The 22,550-nt window shown below is 45.9% G+C and overlaps 1 long non-coding RNA gene across 2 annotated transcripts; it reads right to left on the bottom strand.

Annotated features, from left to right (window-relative positions):
* Positions 1-3,089: 3,089 nt before the first annotated feature.
* Positions 3,090-7,111, bottom strand: LOC121675971. Of its 2 annotated transcripts, XR_006020300.1 has the most exons (5): positions 6,877-7,111; positions 5,547-5,692; positions 4,312-5,371; positions 3,711-3,764; positions 3,090-3,606 (listed from the first exon to the last, which is right to left on the bottom strand). It is a non-coding gene; the product is annotated as an uncharacterized LOC121675971 (long non-coding RNA). The 2 variants fall into 2 exon arrangements; XR_006020301.1 differs by lacking the exon at positions 4,312-5,371.
* Positions 7,112-22,550: the final 15,439 nt, after the last annotated feature.

Below are 22,550 nucleotides of genomic sequence, written 5' to 3'. Positions count from 1 at the left end.
GGAAAAACAAAACCAAAACAGGCCCCACATCACCTCAAATCAAGCCCAATTTCATTGGAAAAATGGGTTTAACCTCTGCCAGAAGGATGGGCTGATCCCTATTAGTGTATTCACATGAAAAAATCCCAGTCTGGAACATTTGTTTAGTCAACCCCAATCTTATCTCACCTTATTCTCAACTTTGTTGAATACAAGAAAAAAAGGTATGCAAATTCGGAAATTTGGCACATAATAATAAACATTTGTGGGATTTTTATATAATACAAGAGTACTGCAAATATAATATTTTCTTAAATAATTTTGTAAGATCTATAATTTTATAAGATGTAAAAACACCAAATATTTGTGGACATTCTCATGATTACAAGAATTCCATTCATGCAGCTTTTCAGCAAACACTGAAGTGATACGTTCATCCATGATATCCATTATAAAGGTGGGAGCATAGCAGCACTGTTACGGAAGCGTGCTGGAGTTCAGGACTCCGACCTGGCCCTGCCTGTAACCTGCTGTGACCTACTCCAATGCACCAGATCAAAACTTCCTTTCTCACATCAGCTTTCCTAATACCTAACTCACCCAAATAAAGTGTTTTCCTACTTTCATGTATCAGGAGGAGATGTAAGAATCCTGTGATAACGGATATTTGTGAAGTTACTTGGGATTTCTTAGGGCAAGGCAAAATAAACTTGTAGTTCTCTAACATTTAACAATGTTAAGTAAAGAGAGGATAAGACTACTCCATATTACAACAAATAAATATGTTTTCCTATTCCAGGGAAGTTTTGGCAATATTGTCACTACTGAACCACTCTGTGATCTCACATTAACTACACTAAGCCTGTCTTTTAAGGTGTGATGTTGTTCTGTGAAGATATTCCATTTACTTTGAAATTAAGCCCCAACTTATTTAACTCCTGACAACACCTTACCATAGCCCTATCAAGCAGGAAGCACGAAAAACAGCAAAAAGAAACAGATGGAGACAAAGCCATTCTGAGGTTGTGCATCCCAAACCATACGTGTGCCCTAAAATCTAGCATTCAGAAAGCCTTTATCTCTGTCACCTCATCTCATTACGACCTGTTCACCAATTATTATTATTATTATTTTCTTCCCTTTCCCACCCGAAAGGACGCTTGTTCCCCAGAACGTGTTTAAATGGGGAAAGGGGATGCCCGGTGCCCTGGTGCTGTGGCCGCAGAAGCCTCCTCTGTTTCAGCATCACTGCAAGCACGGCCCGGCTCCAGCGCCCCACACCGACCCCTTGCGCACGCAGACAACGCGGCGGGATTTGGGGAATAGCTCTTAGCCCAGGGAACGGACCCCCACCCTCTTTCCTTGCTCAGACATCCACTTATTGTAATTCCCCAGCTTTCGGCAACTTTGCTCCGCACCAGCAACCCCCCTGGAAACTTCGAGAGGAAGAACAAAGGGGCAAAGAACAAAGAGCCGGGAAGGGGTAGAAAAGGGAGGGGAGGGGAGGGAAGAGGGAGCTCCCCCTTTTCGGGTCAGGCCGGAGACCCTCCCCTCCGGCCGCCCCAGGGTCAGCCCTGCCCGCCCGCCGCGGAGCCCCGGCGGCTGCTCAGCGGGGACGCCGCGGGGTGGCCGTGGGCGCTCCACGCGGGCTCTGAGCCCTCACACGGACCCTGCCAGGGCTTGCTCGGCGTCTGGTTTGTGCCCGACCGCGCAGCGCCCGCTCCCGCCGTGCTCTCAGCGATGAGATAAGCGGGGGGAGGCTGCCCCGCTGCCCCGCACAGCCGTGTCCCAGCGAGGGCCCGCACCGAGCACCCTCGGCAGCATCCCCCGCAGGGGGCCGGAGGCGACCCGTTCCCCGGGACAGCAACACGTGTCCACCCCACAGCGCGGTCCCAGAGCTGGGGCCGCTCCGCCGGGCGGCTTGAGGGGCTTTTGGGGGCAGCTCGAAAACAGCGAGCAAGAAACCGAGGCGAAGCAGCCGTCCCTTTTCGCTGCGGGGGCCCCTCTCCCCTCGCAGCAACGTTAAACTTTTGCTAAAGTATCACTGTACAGCCCTTTTTTGATGGTCCGCTCCCCTGACACCCCGTCTTACCGAAAGCGACCCTTCGGCCAGCGTCCTGCTTCCTCTGCTATCAGTTAAATAACCTTGAAGAGCTGCAGGTGCCTTCGTTACCTGTTGCTAGGAGGCCCCTGCCCTCCTATCGAGGGGTGGGGGTAATTAAATCTGTTTTCATGGTGTGGTCATACTGTGCTGGCTGTGGGAGGTGAAAACCCCGTGTGGCTGGGGGCAGGGTGCAAGGGAAGAGGGGGAAGATTTGGGCAGGACAACCGTGCCCGGCGTCGCTGCCCGACCTCGCTGCCCGACCTCAGAGCGAAGCCAGCGGGGCAGGAAGAGCCAAACACCGGGCAGGGCAGCAATCCTGTCATTAGGGACCACACGCACTAAGTGCCATCCTGCAACCACCTCTTAGAGAATGGCAGGGAATTATCATTATTCTTCTCGGGCAGGCATTTCCAATTTGGACTTAATTGACGCGGTTCTTCATTTGAGTAATAACCAAAAGAAAGCCGAGTTTTACCCAAGAAACTTTAAGAGGTTTTTCTTCCCCCCTCCCCCTCTTTCTTTTTTTTTTATTTAAGATAGAAGTGAGCTAACAGAACCTCGCTTTCCTGAAGGTGAAATATATCTAGCCCGTAAACGGGAGCGCAAACAATCCGGGAGCCCGGTACCGAGGTGGGATGCGGGTGGCCGCGGGACGCAGTGCAGGAGGGGTTCCGAGTTCAAACCGAGCTGGACTCTCCCTGAACCAGTCCCGCCGCTCCCAAATCCCGAGGGGGAAGAGCCCCCTCGTCCCACAAGCCGCTGCCGTGAGCATCCCTCATTAGAGAAATCAGAGAATGGTGGGGAACGGCATAAACAGTTTAAAAACCTGAGGCTGGCGACTGAGGAGCGTGAGGCAGAGCTGGAACTTTGCGTGAAACGCTGCCCTGGGAACGGGAGGAAAACTTGGGCGCAGCCTGTGCCCTGAGTTAACTAAAGCCAATTACTTGTCTCCATATAAAAGGTTTCGCGTATGGTTACAGCTGAGGAAATACGAGAAGCTGATGAGTCTGTTTTGGTTATGATTTAATCAAATAAATTAAAGGAGAAGGGTAAGGATACGCCCAATCTGTGACTTCAAAAAAAAAAAAAAAAAAAAGGCATGAGTTTTTTTGGGACGCTCTCTGTCCAAACCATCGCCTGTTGTACAGAGCAAAGCCAGGCTCTGAGAGTCCACTCATCTCATTACTGCTGGGTGTTTGGGGTTTCTCTTTTCCTCCCAATGGAGTAACCTTTCATAAACGATTGCAATTTCGGGGGGGAAAAAGTGAGTAGGTGCCAAACCAAGCTGGGGGTGGGGCAGAATTTTGCGTTTCAAGCAATTTAGCAGAGAGCAATTCTGCTTACAGCAGAGAGGTAGGTGGATACTTGAAAACGTCTTCCACCGGGGTGTCCTACTTTGGCAATTCTAATTAAAACAAGGTTTAAAACATGTAAAGAAAGAGCAAGCCTCTTGCTTTATTTCCAATGGGCGTGGGGGATACCGTCAGGCACAAGGAGTGCTTCCAGCTTGTTCTAACGTGCACCTTTGTTTAAAAGAAAAAAAAAATAATCAAGCTCGTCCTCTGATTTCAACTAATGTATTTTTAACTGGATTTCTTTCCTCTGCTTTGTGTGATCTGATACCTACCGTGTAGCCCTGGCCCACTTTCAGCCCTGCGGGTGCCCCGCATTGTGTGCGTGCCTGAAAGAAAAGGGAAAAGTCTTCCATCTCACACTCTTTTGCCCTGTACCTGTGCTTGGGAATTGAATCGTGTCCAAGCTAGTGGCCAGCAAAACCCTCATCCTATTCCCTTTCTCGCTGCCTAACCCGAGAGAAGACGCGACTTTGTAGTTGCAGCCTGGTTGGCGTGGCTGTGACCATCCAGCACCTCGGATCAATAAAGCAACCAGTTTTCTGACGTTTCTTTTCCACGGCTGCTTATTGAAAAGGAGCCTTTACCGCCACCTATAAATAGCGCTGCATCCAAGTCAATTTTTTTCATTATTTTTTTTTTCCCTCTCTACGTAAAGTAGCAAAGTTCTAACCAAGATACCGCAAGTTCTCCTTGCTGTTCAGCGAGGGCTCGCCCCAGAGGGGCTGCACTGGGGGTCCTGGCTCCAAAGGCGGCTGCGCTGCCGCCTCCATAGGGAGCGGGGGGCTTCGGAGGAGCCAGCCCCGGTCCCGCACCGGCCGCCTTTGAACTTTGTTCGCAGGCATGGGAGGGAGAGCAGCGAATACCGATACTCACCGTGCTCTTTGGCTTTCCAGATGTAACTCCGTCTCTCCCTCTTCTTTGTGTATAAATGAGCAGAGGTTACATCGCGGGCACGCGGTGTAATGCCCTGGATAACCCCGACCCTGTTAATTTAATGCTACGCTAACCTCAGAGTGTGTGATTGGAGCTCGAGTGTTGGGTTAGAAAAGCGCCTCTCCACGCTGGAAACAAATTCCCTTTCTCTCTCCACACTCACCCCCTTTCCACGCGGAGTCTCCCAGCCCTGCATTCCTGCACAAACCAGGACACCTACCTTTCCGAGAGCCACGTTCCCTATCACAGAGTGCATTTTTTGCCCACTCCCGAAACAACTGTGCAATTCCCCAAACCCACGTGCCGTGCCCTGCCTGCTGCGTGGGGCTTGGTTTCACGCACTGTGCCACGCCGAGGTCTGGCACTGCCTGCAAAGCGCTGAGACCTCGCGTAGGGGAAGGAAGGCGCTGCCTGTCGTCCCCCCCCCCCCCCCCGTTGCCCCTCGCTGCCCCCTCACCGGGGAAGGGGCGGCGGGGGCGAGGGGTCGGGGCTCTCTTTCTCACCCCAAAATCGCACGCTCAGCCCGTGGGACTGGGGTGCTCCTCCGGGCGCTTTCTACCTGCCTGAACAGAGGGCTGGGAGCTGACGGACAGTGATCGCTGTACGCGGAGCGATCAAACCCCCTTAGCCGTGCGTGATCTCGAGCTCTCTCTCTCTCTTTATTTATTTATATTTAATTCCCTTTCAATTCCCCTAAATGAGGTTTGATGAATACAGCCCGTTGTCCGCGTTGATACCAAGGTAATAATTGTCAGGGGGTCTGGGCGCTCCAGGAAAAAAAAAGCGGAGGAAGAGAGAGAAATACAACCTTCGCTATCTCGCTGTTACTAATTCCCAGCCGGCTCGGACTCAGGGGACAAGGCGATCGCTTAACAAACCCTCCTCCTCCTCCTCTCCCTTCACCACTCCTTCCTTCCTTCCTCTTCGCCGGCACATTTTCTCCCCCGCGCTCGCCCACGTTTCATTCCTCTTCGTGAGGAATAAACCGTGCAAACTCAAACTAAAAAGAAAAAAAAAAGGGGGGGGGGGGAAAGAAAAAAAAGGAAAGGTGGGTGGGAATGATACAGAAGGGGAATAAAAAAATAAGAAAGGGGAGGGAGGAGGAAAAGGACGGAGAGTGTCTGTGCCTGATCGCTGACCATCTGTGCAAAAGGTGATCATTGTTAGGTACTCACATGGCTGGTGGCAGAGCAGCTCTTAGCAATTAATAAGTCTCTCAGCTTGAGCTCTTCTTTCCCCCTTTGGATGGCAGCGCTCTCTGCGTGGCTCGCTCTCACTCGCGCGCACACACAAACCCGATCAGATGCTTCAGGACCGGCCACTTTGCGAGGGCAACAACACGGGAGGGTTTGTATTACTCCAGGTTCGTGTGTGTAGCCTATAAATAGCGAACTTTTTGATGGAATCAGCTAACAAATGAGAGAAGAAGGCGTAATTTTGCGCAGGGAGCCCCCCTTTCTCTTTGCAAGATTAAAACCCCCCAGGCAGCAGACAGAGCTAAAGTTGTGGGTGTGTAGAAAGGAATTTCACTTTATTGTGATCGTGTGCGAGATTTGTTTGTTTGTTTATTTTGGGGGTTGTTTTTGTTCCTCCCCCCATCGCCACCCCCCACCAACCTATACGTTACCTATACGTTACATCCTCCTCCCTGCCTTCCCAGCTAGGGGCAGGAACTGACCCGTGTTAGCACCGACTTTAACTCCAAGTTGGGAACACACGGCGCGTTTGAGGTTTTTTCTTTTGGTGGTGGTGCCTGTTGTTGGTTTGGTTTTCTTTTTTTTTTTTTTTTTTTGCGGCGGTGGGGGGGAAGATGTCCACGCGATACCGCGTGGAAATGCAGGAGGCGGGCGGGCAGGCTTCCCTGAACGTGCCCTCATTTTGAAAGCAAGTGAGGAACAGAAAGAAAACAGGTCGGAATTATTGGGGGGGGGAGGAGGGAAGAAGGCGGTACTTTGGTAGGGACGAAGTGTGTGACTGGGGCTTTGGGTCAGCCACGGAGCGATGGCCCCACTCGAGAAAAAGCGCCTCGAAACACGTGGCTTCGGGGGTTCCGCGGTGCGGTCCCCCCACGCCGCTGTCCCGCCCGGCGCAGCGGAGCCCCGGGCACGCGTGGGCGCCTCTGCAACCTCGTCCTTGGGGGTGCCAGGGGGCCCGGCCTTTCGCGCGTGGGCAGCGGGGCCGACCCGACGGCTGGGGCCCGGGGGGAACCCCCTGCTCCAGAGCCCACCCCGGCCTTCCTCGGGCAGTCTACGGGCTCCTCGGGGCCGGCTCCCCCCGCCGTCCTCCCTCCCGTGTTTTGTCGGAGGTCTGAGCGGTACCGGCACGTTCGGCATCCCCCCATAACGACAGCCCCCTGTCCCCCGAGGACATTGATTTGCGGGAAGCTTAAGGCTGGGCCCTGTCAGCAGAGGGGCTGCCGCTGATAAGGATCCCACCGCGGCAGCTATGAAGAGGTTTTCTCCCCTGACAGGTGCCTGACAGGGCTGGCCGGGAAGAACTGCTGACCTGTCTAAAGAAATATATCTGCGTCTCCCGGAATGGCAGGACAGATGGTGCCCGTTCGCACCGCGGCGACTTCTCTCGATGGCACACACCGAGCGGAGCTGATGAGTGGTTTGTTTTTACGGCAGGGAGGTAGCGATGCCCTCGGACATCCCGTGGCACAGGCTTGATGGGAAATGTCCGCTCCTGTACAGGCGCGGGTGGCACCGACACGCGTACCGGGCGGGCAGGGGGGCAGCGGCACCGCTCCCGCCCCGTCCCCGCGTACATGACCTGCCGCAGGATCGCCGAGGAAAGGGGCTTTCGGCACCTGTGCCAGAGCCGCGCCCCCAGTTAGAACCAAACTGGTTCTAAAGGTCGCTCCCGCTCGCCCCCACGCCCCTCGGCGGAGGCGGCCGCCGCTGAGCCTCGGCAGCGCCGGGCAGGGCTCACGCTGCCTTTGTGCCGCCCGCGGGGCCGCGCAGGAGCCCGTGTCAGGCAGCGCACGGGGGGTGCGGCAGGGCCCCCCGAGCCCTCTCGCTTTGAGCCGCTCTCCCTCCCGCGGCCCCGCTGGGGAAGGGCCCACGCGCGGACACGCAGCGGCCTCACGGGCAGCCCCGGCCCCCCCGGCCCCGGTGGCGACTCCCGCTGCCGGAGCGGCGACCCCGGCATCCCTCTCCTCCCCGCGCCCGGCTCCCACAGCGCCCGAGTGACGCGCAGCCCGGCGCGCTGGTCCGTCCGCACACATTTCCAATCTCATGGCTCATAAACTATTAGCAAAGGGATTTCATTATTCACCTTCCGTATCTTACAAAGGAGAAAGGGGGGAAAAAAAAGGAAAAACAAAACCCCAAACCAACAAAACGCGCTCCTGGTAACAGCAAGACCGGCCGGGTTTAAATCCCAGCGCCTGCCCAGGCTCGGGGCTCTGGGGTCGGCTCGGGGCTGGCGGCCGCGGGAGCTCCACCGGGTTCCTCCCTCTGGCGCTGGTCTCCGGCCGCGGCCGCTTGTCCCGGAGGCACTGCGGGGGTCAGCCTCGGCCGAGGGCAACGCAAACCAAAGCCGCGAACTGCGTATTACCGGCCGCGGAGAAAATAATCCAGAAGAAAGAATAAAATCTTGGGGATGAAAGGGGGTGGGGGGGTGCAATCTGCTTGTTTTCCTTATTTTTTCTTTCTTTTTTTTTTTTTTTCTTTGTCTGCAATAAATAACATTGGGAGTTATTTAGCTCTCCATTGGAATGCGACAGCTCACTCTCCGGCGTGTGCAGCGCACGCGTTCCGCGAAGCGAGGGCCGGAGCCCGGGGACGCGGCGGAGCGCGGGGGGGAGCGGCCGGGCGGGGGCTGAGCGGCAGCGGCACAAGGCCTGCGAGGGGCCGGGGCCAGGCCGAGCTGCAGGCGGGGCAGGCGGGCAGGGGCAGACGCGCGCCTCAGCAGGGCGCCTATAGAAACATAGGACCCGCTCCCGGGAAAGTTACTGACAGCCTGGATGAGGCAAACACAAATGTTAATACAGCTAACTTTGTTTCTGTCTTTTTTCCCCCCTTTCCTTTCATGATTTTTTTTTTTTTTTCATCCTTTAAGAGATAGACTGCGAAAAAGTTTAGACCACGAGGTAATTATAAAAACCAATATAGAGATTTTGAAAGAGAGACCCACTTCACAATTTTATACCGAGGAGCAAAATATTCTGGCGAAGTCTGGGGTCACCACCGACAATAGAGCAATGTTGCCTCCCTGTTTAATATACATGGTGTGGGAAATGGAGGGAAAACATAGCTAGCACCTGTAGTGCCAAAGGAAAAAAAAAATTAAATTACTACATCATATTTTGGGGCTATTTTGCAGGACATCCATCAAAAATAGACCCATATTTAATTATAGCTCTAATGATTTTCTCTGTGCGACTGCTAGTTAATAGTAAGAAGGAAATGGGGTTTCTATCGAGATTTTGCATTTTGATACCTTAAAAAAACATAGTAATTTGGTTATGTGTTAATAGCACATCTGGGACTGCAAGTGACCAACCTGGACCAACTTTTAATTAGCACGCTGACCTGCCGAAGAAGCAAAACTCCCTTAAAAAAATAAGTATATATATCTATATATATATACACGCACATACACCGCCGTATCAGCGTGACCCTGGATACCCCAGGGCTCTCGTTGCCCTTTTTGTAGGGAGGAGGTGATCTTCCAAAGGGGCGAGGAGATGCGCAAGTTCAGCACCCGCCCGCCGCGCAGCCCCGCTCACGCTGCGCGGGCAGCGGTGGCCCTGGCAAGGGGGGAGGCGGTCCAAGCGGGCGGGGGACTGTGACCGGAACCCCTGAGCAGCGTGTGAGAGGAAAAGGCCGTGGCAGTAAGGCGGAGGGTTTGGGCTCTATGGGAGGTGTGGTACAAACACCAGTGAGGGGCGAACACAGCCTCACGCGTGGGTGCTACAAGCTCCAGAGCCTGTTCGGCAGCTCCCCCACACGAAGCACAAAGAGAGGTCAGCAGCCTGAAAGATGAACTCCTTTTCTCTCTGCTGTTGCCTCGTCAACGCTTTGTCTTATTTTTCTTCCTTCATGGTTAAATTAAACATAGTTTTAAAATGAATTTAAATTTTTCCATTCACATACACACTTCAGGCAGGCTGGATGCTTGATGCGGCCCCCACCCCCCAAAACTGGCACTGGAGTACGTTACTGCCGAGTTACACTTTAACTTCTCTGCAGGTAATAATTAAAGACCTTCTTTCTAAATCTCTTTCCCCCACAGAAGCACCGAGGCTGTCTTTCGCAATAGGTTATATTGATCACACACATGGGCACACTCTCCTCAGAGCCGCTGTCTGTGAGCTGCTCTCAATTCCATGCGCTCTGCGCAACTTTTCCCAGATCTTCTCCCATTTCTCTCTTGAGCTGAAAGGTTTCTTTAGGGATGCATTTCTATGAACACTTCCAAATTCCCCCAAGAGGAAGCTCCCCATGCAAAAGGGGACTGCCAGTTACCCAGATGCACACCTGCAGGCTTTGGCCTTAAGTTTGAATTTTGTCCCACTGTCGCATTGTGGGGGAGTTTAAAAATAAGAGATATAGAGGGAGCAAAGTCATCTGACATCAGCAATGGAGTATCTCCGTCTAGTGGGAAGAACTCCAACATTTTTTAGTGGTGACTCTTTCCAAAGAAAACCTTCAGCCTTGTCCTAACAGCCGTACTGAAAATTTTAGGGGCTCTGAGTTACCTGAGATCACAATTTAATCTGCCAGAGAAGTGCAGCACATACCTGATATCAATGGAGGGTCAAGAGCTGGCCAGTTCCAGCTGGTCCCGCATTTGATTTACTTCAGGCTGTTAAGATGTATGCTGTGGTGTTTTGATAAGAAAAAAGGAGTCAGCAGTTTGCTTTGGCAATTCTTTCCTTTTTTTTTTTTCATTTTTTGCCCTCTGAAGAGAGCCGCAGTTTCAGCTAAGGAATTTGTTGTTGCTGGTGGGATGGTTTTTAGTGGAGGCTTTTGGTCTGCATGGGGCTATCTCATCACATACTGTTAACACTTAACTGTGTTTCTTACTCTCCCAAGTGAGCCAGACTGTGGCAGGAACTTTCATGCAGCTTGTCTACCTTGGGCCTCCAGCATCTCTGGCCCGTGCTTTTGCTGGGATTCACCCCAGCCAGAGAACTTGGAGCAACTGCAAAGCCAGCGGCCATCATCCAGTGGGTCACATCAGCAACCTGCTCTGTCTTGGTGGAGCCCTGTCACAGCTTTCCCCTCACACCTTTCTCTACCACAGGGCCTTGACCCTGAGTTTCATCAGATGCCTCAGAAATACTTAAAATTTGTTTTTTTTATACCATACTGATGTACTCATCTGAGCTGAGCATGGAGGCTGCTTGCTCTTAGCTGAATTAAACTATTATTTGAAGATATCTCCTGCACCCGCTGTGCCCTCTCTTACAGGCCCCCAAAACTTTCGATCACAGAGAGTTAAATCACAGTAATTACACCAGGGATGTTATCTGTGACGTGCATGTCTGTGCAGTGTAAAGAACACCTGCAATACTCCAGACCAGAGGACCATTGCACAAATAACACCCCTCAGAGGTGGCACCAATGGGTGCATAAATAGGGGAATAAGGAGCAGACCAGGATTTTTTTATTCTATCCCTAGTTTTCATTTTCCTTTCCTCTTATTTTAGTTTTTCTGCCTCTAAAATAGGGAAGTGAGAGTCACTGCCTTTCCACGAGGCAGTAGTTGTTTGAAAAAAAATCAGAAATCCTCAGAAAATGTAATCTGTGCTAATATATATTCTAAGGTAGATGTACTGCCATCCCCTGTATTGGGGTTGGCAAACGTTTCTCAGCAGAGACCATATTTTCTGTTGCATGTAGCTTTAGAAAAAACATCATCACTTAGGCTGAAAACTGATATGCTGACTGTCTGTACTGGGCAGATTATTTTGAAAATACCTGCCAAAACAATTTGTCCATTTCCAAGAACAAGGTTATGGAAAAATAAACAGTTTTGCTCATACTAAAATGGAAACTTTTTTCCTTTGAAATGCTCTGCTGCCCTCAGGCTTTGAAGCATAGCCTCAAAATGTGACCTTTTTTATTTAAAATATGCCTTTCCCTCTCTGTCTGAAAATTTATCCAAATGTGTCTAACTTACAAATATTAGAAATTGTGTCATGAACAGATGGCCAGTAATGATTTCTTTTATTCTACCAGGAAAAAGGCATTACTAAAGATTGGCCCTCTCTGCAAACAGAAGCTTAAGGATACAGGGGTGAGGCTAGATTTCCACTTTAATCCCCACCTCCAAGTTTCCCCCATGAGCCTGAGCTTTGGCACAGAATCTGAGAGGTAGGAATCCTATCTCTCCTAAGCTCCAAGTGATTTGAAGGTTGTGTCAGGAAGAAAGGTCTCCACATGAATACAGCACAGAGGAAAAAACCATCCAGCTTGTGACAGAGCAGGCAAAAGGAGCAGCCAAGCCAGCCAGAGAGAAAACTGGGACTGGTGTTTTGAGGCAGGAGCCTGGGACTGATTAGGTAAGGAAACACAGAGGTTGTGCAGAGAGAGCAGAGCGAAACCGTTCTGTAGAGGAACCTGCAGGGGAGATAGGAGGGCAAGGCTAGAAAAACCAACTAATGCTGTCTGCCAAGAGCAAGGATGCTTAATTGCAGGATGTCCAGGGTAGCTGGGCTGAATTTCACTTGAAACATGGTAGAAACTCTGACAGTCAAAATGTGGGGGGGTTTTCCACTGTTTTTAGCCGATGCAGTTCAGCTACATAATTAATGCTTTTTATTTGGAATAAAGTCTGCTTTCTAACTCTGAAAAAGAACTGACCTTCAAGAGAAGTGTTTCTGAGATGATTCAAAACATATTTTAATTTGTGTGTGTATATGGAACCACTGAACTCAGGAAATGTGTTATCTATTCAACACTAGCCTCCACATCAACATCATGGATGCTAAGGAAATGGCTAACCTAAGGGGTTCACAGCACCTCGATTCAGCTTCCATACATTAGGATACATGACCACACAGATTATATTCCACAAATTTCCTGAAGCAGAAATGAAACCCTGCAAGGTACCCCTTCCTCTGGGAACAGATCAGTACTTTGTAGATTTTATTCACTGGATTCCTGCCTAATTTATCACAGAACTGGGTACAGCTCATGTACAAGGTAGCAAATTACAAGGAGGGAAAGCAGGGCTTTGTGGCAGAGTGGTAGCTGAATTTTACCTGCTGAGTGTGCTTCCATCCCCCTGTCACCTCAAAGATTCTACACTCTAGGGAAAGTTGCCTCAAGAGGCAATAATTGGGCCTCAAGAGGCCCAATATTGAAATTTTGGAGGTGAGCTGAAGTGAATCACTCACTACCCCAGATTGAATCCATGGGACTTTGCATGGACTAGGCCAAGTGATGTAGAATGCCAAACAGGTTGAAAAATCAAGTAGATAATGTCTCTAATTGGATACCCCAAATTAGCAGGCATTTTGTACTTTAATCTCGTTTGTTTGGAATAGAGATTTATTAAAAAGGATAGGATGGTATCATCCCTTCAGTTTCAGTCTGCAAAAAAGAAGCACCCAGATGCTATAATGTGATGGGGAGACGAACAGGAAAAGAACAACATTAAGATTTATATGCCCCAGATATGGCCCCATGTAGGTACATTTAACACTGGAAATAACTCCTGAAGAAAGCTTTGCCCATGCCCTACTCTGCACGGCAAAAGGGTGCTTGTGAAGAAGACCAAGCAGAAAAGCCCCACTGCCCTGTCAAATTGTGTTCATATTTCACTGCACAAGTGCAGATGAAACAAAGGCTTTGTAAAGTTGTTTGTGAAAAGGAGGGAGGAGAGGGGGGAAAAAAGAGAACAAGCCCAGGACACCAGAGGTCGCGGAAATAAGGTGCTGACCCAGAAGACACTAAAAGCGCGCGTCCGTAACAGTGAAAGCACTTGTGTCTGGGGATGCTTCACGTCAGGTTTATGCCATAGTGCCTTGCCTTTTGGTTACTGCACAGTCTCTTTTCCTTTGTTTCTTGGCATTTTTTCTCTGAATTTTGAGGAAAACATTTTTTTTCCCTGGAAAATTTCTCATCATTTCCTAGTACGTGATGGTGTAATGATAAAGCGCCTGCACAAGGGATTGGTCCTTCACTCTCACTTCCTACTGGCTTTAAATGTTTATAGAGCCTGTAATACTCTTTTAATTCATGTGTGTGTGAATAAAATATTATATGGATACACAAGGTTTATCCCTTAAGTTATTGCTGTTCTTTTTAATTTCCATTAAAATACGTTTTTGCCTTGGTTATTCGATTTTTCATTCCTTATCAAATTTCTATCCTTGACTTTCCATTTCAACCAGTCCCACTGCAAGTTAAGGGTATTAGTAATATCTCACTTTTTTTTTTTAAACAAATGGGGTTTTTTACTTTTTAGGGAGTTGGGCACTTATGACAGGTAACAGGTTGCCACCTTCCAGACAGTATTTCAGCTCATCTGCTGATCAGGTATGGCACAGCTAACACCTCTGTCCTACCAAAGTTAAGCATAATAGCAAAAGGGCAACCAAACAGGAGAGCCCAAGTACTTTCTAACTTTTTTACTTCAAATATGCACATCTTTAAGTCCTTTTTTAGTGGGTAGCACTGCAACCTATTCATTTGGAACTGGACTAAAGTCCCTGAAGTATTTCAGGGGGATGGATTTAACACTAACAACCCTTTAACAAACAACAGGGAAACAAACTTCTTAAACATTTGAATTTCTGTTTTCTATTTTAGAATGTAGAAGAGCTCCAGAATCTCTTCTTTTAGTCAGAGTTCAGAAGTGCCCTCACCAGGCACATGGTTCTGACCTCAGCTGGAGGATCCTTGGCCTGGAGTCAAGCAGTCGCTGCACTCACTGAAACAGTCAAATTAACTGTCTGCTTAGCCATGGATTAAAATTCATTCACTGATCCAAGACAGTAAGTGAGACAGTAATTTGCTACTCCTACTTTGTTTTGCAGCAGACTCTCATTCAGACTAAACCGGCAGTTCAGCATCAGGTTTTTTTGCCCAGCAGTAACCACGGTGGCATTGTAAAATTGTACCTCCAATAACTTCAACAAGTAGGATAAATAAATGCAGATGTAAAAAGAGAAAACTCATCCTGTTTTTAGTAGCATAGAGACTGCATGAGAGCAGAGTACAAAGATGACTTCAGGAGTCCTGATGCAATCAGCAGTCACCATTATTTTGAGTGGTAACTTGTAACAAATAAAGTGTCATTTCCTCTGAGCCAAAGACCTCTTCAGCACTGCCTTTACCACCACAGCCTCACTCTTTTCTTCTCCAGCAAACCACAGGCTTGATTGAAACGTTAGAGAGTAAATTGCTTAATGCTTTCTAGAGACCTCAAATATGTGAAGTACCCAGTGCATAAAAGAGAGAGCTTATTTCAAAACCAAGCATGACAAAGCTGACCTGCTGGAGAAAAGAGCCTCTGCCTTGTTCCTGCTCACATTAGGTACTGTGCTTGGATTTCCTAACAAAGCAACGCATGCTTTCAAGTCCATCACTTTTAAACCAATCTACAAGACTGAACAACTAATATAATCTTAATTATGCAACACAAATGTGACCATCTGGCTGCTTAGGAATTGCATTTGACCCAGATAACAGCAGATGTATTTTGTATCGGAGGCAAAATTTTAGATGTGACATCCACCTCTCTCCTATTATCATGGATAATGACAAAACAAACAATTTCAAGATGCAGTACAGAAGTCATGTTGATGGAAAACAGTGTATCTCCTGCTGTATGTATATCATATACATTATCACCTTCTTCGCAGAGCAAGATTCCTCTCACCATGGCCAGTAATAATAGAAGAGAATAGGGGAAAAAAAAACTTTTCTCAGTGTATCTGACCAAGTCAAAGACCCGGTATTTATGTCAATAAAGCTTTACTCTTGCTTGCGATGATAACCCTGTATCATCCCACCCTGAGGTGGCTATAACTCATGGTGAATGAATAGATCACTATATAAAAGTATGTACCTATTTGATGTACAGTAATCTGACTGTATTTCTATGTAATGCAAAAGGCCCCAAAACAACAGTAGGGAGGGGTGGTGACAATAAATCATTCGAATGTAAGTTTAGCACTCACTGCAATAGCACTGCAATATTTCATAGAGACACGTTCAAAGAGAAAGGGTTTATTCATAAATACACCAATGATAACTAACTTCAACACTCCCAGTGTGAGTTTAGAGAGAGGAGTGAAATGAAAGTTTATTGTGATTTTCTGGGTACGAGGATGGCGTTTCCACTAGCAGTGGCTGGTCCATCCTTGTCACACGTGTTCAAGAACTCCACACTCACTCACCCATACCACCAATACATAGGAAAAGAAAAGCAGAGTTGTCTGTGAAGCTAAATTTAAGATGAGGAAGATATTCTGGGCCTGCTCTGTGGCCTCACTCGTGGGGAAGGTTTGCAAAGAGGTAAAAACAAGCCAAGTCTAACTTCGTAGAGGCAAGAGCCACCCCACTACAGGCAGATGAGCACTGGTCTCGCACCAAGCTCAACTTATTGAGAAGAGCTACAGTGTCTAAACTACATTCCTGGGGTAGTTTTTCCCTTTTCCCCACCCCCCAGGGTTACTCCACCTTTCTGAGGTTGATGAGCATATGCAGGCTTAGTTGTGACACTTAGCAGAGAAGTCAGAGAAGTGGTAAATGCTGAGAACAGGCAGCTATTATTTTTGACTCTTAATAAGTTTTCAGATCAGCTTTCCCTTCAAAAAATGGAATTGCTTTTAAACTAAATATCCATTATAAAATGTATTGACAATAACAGGAATGAAGATTCTGTGTATTTGAGTTCTCACTATTTAAGGGAAGCTCCTGTAAAAGCAGAGGTAGCATGCATTCACTGCAACAGACACAACTAATATTTTGTTCTGTATAGAACATGGAAGACAAGAGTGTGCAGAAAGCCCGGTAAGCCACCCTCTTCTGCATGGACAAAAGGCAATGACAATGAAGAAGGTAAAGTGTAGAATTGCATGGAGGGGGCTGATGCTGAAGCTCAAACACACTGATAAGTAAGGGTGCTGAGATGAATAAAACCAGAAATTAATTCTTAGCCATCATACAAACTCTCAACACTATCCTATTTTAATGATTTCATATGTTCTCTGCACCTGAAAAATATGTATTTTTCTTTAGTAACTACACACTTATTTAATTCACCTTCCCAATAAATCAACCCACCTTGGGCATTTGCTTTGCAGGTGAGCTTGTCCTAAATACTGAGAATCATACAGTTAATGCTAGAGTATTCATTTGAAAAGCTGAGAATGAGCATTACAAATAAACAAAATCTAAAATTAATTAAACTGTTTTATTCAGTGGAAGAATAAAGAACAGCAGTACACATATTCAGAGTCATAAATGTACCAACAATCTTAATTAAACTAGTATTTTTAAGCATGTGACTGAATCAAGTAATGGACTGGAACAGAGCCTATAATCAGCAATGATGTATTCAGACCCTGTTTGAAGATAAGCAGATGGGTGAATTTAAACTCAGAAAAATAGACTTTTAGGCCTAATAAATTTGCCTCCCCGAGTATCTTTTTTACTGTTTGTCAGTATGTTATTGTGGTGGGACAGTTAATTAATCTGAAAGTGCACTGGATCCTCTCTTCAGGAATAAGTTTTCTTCCATGCATGTTTATATCTGCCCCAGCCTTGATGGAGAAACACTCATTTATCTTGAAACAGATGGATATCAAATCCAACTCTTTCTTCAGATTAGAATGTGTTAGGAATTGCTCAGATATATCAGTGCCTCAGATAAAAGAGATTCAGACCTTTCCTACCGTACTTGGCTTGTCCTGCAGAGAAATTATGCAGTGAAAGCTCCACAGTGATCAGGCTGCTGGGGCTGACTTCCCTAAGCTCCACTGTGCACCTACAGAATTCTCTTCTCCTGAAGGCAACCTGGGGCAAGATTCTTATCTCAGATGACCTGATTTGTCTTTTGGGGCAATCCCTTTACTCACAGCTGCTGCACCCTCACACCTACTCCTGAGGCACTGAGTGTACCATCTATTTAAAGAGAAAATTTTAAAAATAGGAATTCCTCAATGGCTGGACAATCATTCTCTGGCTTCTCCCAAGCTCCAGACACCACCAGACACACACCAAACCAAAGCTGACTCTGTGACTGTTCTTTCACAAGACATGAGAAACTGAAAACTTCACTTGTTGACCATCAGGTGCCACACTGGGATTGTACCAATGGTCTGCCTATACCAGTCTGCCACCTCCTCACAAGCCAGAATCAGAGGCAGACACGTCCAGGACAAATGTTGGAACTGCACCATAATGAAGTGGAACTGACCTCCTGGAGGGCTTACTCTGGTTTTTTGAGTCAGTGACTCTTCCTTCAGTCAGGAGAAAAGATGATTAGCTCTCTTATGGTTGGATCAGAAGAGATGTATTAATATGAAAGTACTCAGGAATGAGTGCTTATAGTGTCAACACTGATTGCTAAGAAGGCAACATTTTCAAGGGTATGTGAGCACAATGGCACGTTTCTCTTTCTGTTCATTTGTTCTTCCCTATGAAACAGTAACTTCCTACAGCAGCAATCAAGAACAAGGTGAATTTTACATTCACCTAAACCAAACACATTTGACAAGAGTAATTTGGGAATTTTGTTAGCTTTAATGGCAAAAGACTGGGTTTCTGAAGTCTTTATCATTTTATTCCTGCAAAGGAATTAAGAAGATGACATGATTAGCAGGTTAGAAAAATGTCTGTGGAAGTGCCAGTCACTATAACTGTTTGATGAACATGATACTTATGGAATAGATAAGGAGCCTTCTGATCTGGGACTTAAAAGATTTACAACTTGCAAACACTTTGTGGAGTACCATTGATTTAACTGGATCTTGAATGCTGGCACAACAAACCAGTGCTGAAAGCACTAGAAGTTCTGCTTGTGGATAGCCCAGTCATCTGATGCTGCTTGCTTTGGGCCCATGGTTAATTGTTAACATTTTGGGGACAAGCCAGTGACCCTGTGTTCTCACTCAGGAATGTACGACCATTCACCAGCAACCAGTTTGTGCTGAATGCCCACTATGCTGGAATATTTTGGTGTTTAAAGATGCACCCAGCTCAAACTTTTCTGTGTTGCTACTGACTTTTCATCAGCCATCCTGCTTTATGGAATAGTCTCTCATCCTGCTCTGGAGTGCTCATTGAGCAGTGAGGAAAGTTTGTAAAAGCTAAAGATCACTCAAGGAGAAATTGAATGGCTTTTGATTATAATTTCTTACTAGGTTTAAGAAACTGCTTTAATGAAATCAAGACGGAACACTTTGGATGCAGTAAAATTATGACTTTAACTTGAAATAACAACAGAAATATTTAAGAATAAATAAATTAAGACATTGTAGAAATATGATTAAGACGAGTGCAACTGGTAATACAAATGAAAAAGAGACATACTTATTCCAAGTTTAATTTATTTGTGGCTAGCAAGTTTTAATTAAAACAAATCCTATTTGCTGCATACTTACCAATTTATCATACAAGGACCATAAAGTGGAATTATACTGGGTGATTTATTTTTTGGCTGTTTCTCTCTGTTTCTATGTTCGTGTCTAAATCATGAAGAGAAAATGAGACCACTAGCAAAATCCAAATACTTTATTTAAAACAAAATGTGTAATTGTTCAGAGATAGACTATTGACTTTCACTGGGTTAAACAGCTCATGTACTGATTAGGCTTGAAGCTATAATTGTTCTTGTCACCCAAACTCTGCTCAGTCAATATCTTTTTATCATATACATTTTTAATCACATATTAATAAACAAGAAGGTGTGCTTTATTGATGGCTGGATTAGTTTATTGACCAACTCAACAACTCTCTATATGGTTTCTGAACACAGAAACAAGGTCAATGTGTAAAGATGAGGAATAGTACATTCACCATCTTTAATATACTTCAATCTGCCAGTGTACTCCCTTTCTTACAAGTGCTGCAATCCATATAATTTCTCCAATTCTTTAAAAAATTATTTTATATTTGAAACAATCTCACTGTTCAAGCACGTTTTGGCTTGAGTTTCAGGAACTTTAGATTTCTATGAGCTTCTCTAATTTACTGGTTTTTTGTCACCTTGACACTAAGCTGCGTTATTTTTAAAACCTTTGGGAATTCAAGTTTTCATATACTTGTAGATTCTTACCAAGTATTCTCTTATTACTTCTCTTTTGGATAGTATTTTTGGAAAATTTTCATATTCTCCTAGTTGATAACTTTCTTCATCCTTATAATCAGTTCTTGTTTTTTCTCTGTGAATTGTTATTGTGAGTATTCTCCTTGAATAATCCAGGTTTGAAATTATGGCCTCTAAAATAACTGTATGAAATTAACGATTAAAACAACAATAGAACATGGTATTACCTGTGTGTATTCTTCGCCTGTCAGAAAAAAACTTCTGCAGAGGAACTCCCATCCTACATCCTCTCTTTTTTTTTTTTTTTTTTTAAATTATTGCTTTTATTTTTCAAAGGAATAGAAAGCAGAATAGAAATAGATCTTTTTATTGGGATCTCCATTTTTACAAAACACTGTTTCGCAACAGGAAAGTAATAAATCGAAAATATGTTGATGACTCTGCCTGTCAGACACTCACATGATCACCTAAACCCAAAAGTCATGTGGAAAAACAGCTGACTGCAATCACACACTTCTCTTCAGCCAGAAACAGAGATGAAGCATGTTTTCAACCTGAAGTTTTTAGTCTCTAAACCTTTCCACATGCGTTTCTCCTTAAGGTATGAAGTCAAAATGATCAATCACTGCAGTATCACATACCAGCAGCTCTGATTTTACCAGTGAATCATGCCTGAATAGTTTAGGTGATGAGATGTACGGAAAAAAGGTCTGGCTTGACTGTTTCTAAAATCACATGCAGAGGCACTATTGCTTTGCTTTCTCCCTGTGCAGTTCTTCAATTGCCTTTCAAACAAGCTCTATTCCCCACTACAGATTACAGCTCACAGTAAAGAGAGACTGTCTGAAGAGGTCTCTGTATTTGTTTTTTTCCCAACCAAGAACTGTTTTGTCTCCCAGAGTATATTGTTATCAGCTTTGGTTTTTGTGCAAACAGATTAATTTATTACCTAACTACATTTCTGCTTTCTCTAAGTCATTTTATGATACTGGCTGTATTTACAGTTTTTTAGGAAGAGGTAAACTATCTCAGTTCTATCCAGTAATGTTTTTCTGTGCCTTTGACTCTGAAGTTTAAAAGATACATAATTTTTATCCTTTCTGTGTATGCTATAATCCAGAGGCTGATCAAGGAAAACACTTAAGACTCAAATATACTGAAGTATAAAAATCTAGCACAATGATGGAGAGAAAGTTGCTAGGGTAGTTATTAAACACCAACCAGTGACCCCCAGGCTCTTCAGTTTTAAAAGGGGAAGTTTGAGAAAGCAAGCAGAGAAGAGAGGATCCTTCACTCCACTAATACCTTAAAATCCTGTGAAAAGGGAACTGAGACAAGAGCAGAGGGTCAGGCTGAACTGCACATTACCACAAGGTCTTCTCAGGTGTTACAGAAACACATCTGAACCGAGAGCAGGCTAAACTCCCGCGGATGACTAACGTACTGGCAAACCCATTCATATTCACATGAGCCCTGTGAAAGCACCGAGTGCACTGAGATGTTGTGTAGAAGTTCTGGTCATGCAAGGTAAAGCTTCCCAGAGGCACCCTTTAATAGGTCTCATTTTCTCTGCCAAACATCATCAAAGTTTCAGATGTTCAGGCCAGGTCTTGTCACTTTACTATTTCATCACTTTTTGGATTACTGACTCCCAGCATAAATGTTCTCAAATGTATTTTCACCCTGTATGTTTTTCTTCTTTTCACGTGCACATTTCCTTCCATAAGAGCCCTGATGAATTCTTAAAAAGTAGAGAAAGGAAAATTATGGAGCATGAACTGGTATTAAACCGCACAGAGTAAATGGTTGTCCAGATACTTTCTAATTTCAAAGGCAGACAGAGGGAATTTTCATAACCCTTTAGGAACACAGCCCCCTCTGCTTAATTTCTGACCTTTTTAAGAAAAAAATCCCCAAAACACAAGAAACCCCAGCAACTATGCAAGCTGTGGATACCATATGCTGCTCCCTCTGTCGATGTGTAGGAAGTACACGGAGTTAGGCAAGCGAAAGCATTTCTGGGAAAGTTGTTATTAAAGGGAAGGCAACTACTAGAGCCAGTTTATGAAATGATTGAAATGAGTACTATGCACAATGAATAGGCTGATTTCCATGGTAGGAACACACCAAACCATGCCAGCGTGGGCTGACTCACCACAAAGGGGTGGGTTTGACTCTTGGCTCTGACACTGACTTATTGCACAGCCTCAGGCAAATCCCTGAACATTTGTTTCTAGTTCTCCATTTATATGATTTGGATAATACTTACATACCTGAAGGGGATACTTTAAGATACAATATGTTTAAGATACTACAAAGATTTCAAATGCTGTAACATAGCTAAGCCTCATTAACACCGTCAGACCAAAATAAACACCGGATGATTTAGGTAATGCCGTACATGTTCCTGGAACTGGGGAACTTCACTGAACAAAGAGCAAAATCTTCAAAGAGCCAGAGGAAAGGGAAGGTACAGCCTATTGTGAAGGTGAAGCACTTTGCAAGGATAGGTGAATTTGTAGGGGAAGGAGAACAAGTTTGTTAATAGGCAAGAGTTCATTCTTCATTAATTACTGAAGTGGTTGGACGGCGCTGAAAAGCAGCACATGCTCAGGAGTGGGTGAAGAAAACAAGAAGCGTAGCCTCAGTTACCCCCTGTATATGAGACAGAGAGAACTTTGCCAAGGAGGGACCTGAGGGTTTATTTTTATTTCCTATATAATGTGAAAACACAGATGTCAAAAGAAATCCTCTCCATTCACACCTTCCTCTCCTGTCAGGAAGGGGAGATGGTTTTCTCCAAAACAGCACGAGATGCTCTGAGAGTTCCCCAGGACTGAAGCATGCAAAAGGATGATGCTTATCTGTTGCTCAGAGCTCCATTCCAACCTGCCTTTAGCACACTTCCAGGCCAGGACAACCTGTTCCAGTGCCTCACCACC

This window comes from Corvus kubaryi, unplaced genomic scaffold (assembly GCF_017639235.1).
Source record: "Corvus kubaryi isolate FWS band 111438036 unplaced genomic scaffold, C.kubaryi_AGA036_p1.0 76, whole genome shotgun sequence".
NCBI lineage: Eukaryota > Metazoa > Chordata > Aves > Passeriformes > Corvidae > Corvus > Corvus kubaryi.
The sequence above is the reverse complement of the archived record's forward strand: the minus strand, read 5'-3'. Positions and strand labels throughout refer to the sequence as shown.